Below are 722 nucleotides of genomic sequence, written 5' to 3'. Positions count from 1 at the left end.
ACAGCCGGAACTCTTTGTGTTAGGTTATCACTCGGAGTTCCACCCGTCCCACAGACACCAGGCACGTGTTTTCACAGGAACAACACACAACTGCACTGGCTTAGAGACACCTACGGGAGAAAGCTGGTTACGTCGAGGAACGGCTAGACCCTACACTGGAAACGACGCTTTTACAGAACTACTCAGATGAATGGGGCAGCTCCTGCAGCACTGAGTACTGCAGTTCTGGGAGACTGTGCAAGCAGTAAAACTGGACATTTTAAGTGTCAACATTACCATTTCAAATAGCCTGGCAAGTGCAATGTCATAAATATTACAAAACCCCAACAACCTCAGAGCTACAATTTTATATAAGTTACGTGAGTAAATAAAAGTGCTTTCCAAGTACTTCTGTCCATTTACAGCTGGATTCTCTTGTGCCAGTCAGTGCTTAGATGGGACAATTTAAATATCCGTCTTTGTAAAACATTGTGGGTGCATGCACTTAGCTGGATGGAGGAAGCGGCGTCATTTGCAGAGAGGTGTGATAAATACTTCAACACAGAATGTAATTTGTGATAAATACTTAAATATGGGCATTATAAAATGCAGATAGTATATTTTCTGTTCTCTGTTAAAAATAAAATGGGAAGAGATCCCATCCTGCTGGGTAAGGCCCTGGGAGCCATCGAGAATTCCACCAGACTCCCCCTTCCCGTCTGGTCGAGCTGTTCTTCCGCGAG

Source organism: Buceros rhinoceros, unplaced genomic scaffold (assembly GCF_000710305.1).
Source record: "Buceros rhinoceros silvestris isolate BGI_N320 unplaced genomic scaffold, ASM71030v1 scaffold27822, whole genome shotgun sequence".
Lineage (NCBI taxonomy): Eukaryota > Metazoa > Chordata > Aves > Bucerotiformes > Bucerotidae > Buceros > Buceros rhinoceros.
Note: the sequence above shows the minus strand (reverse complement) of the source record.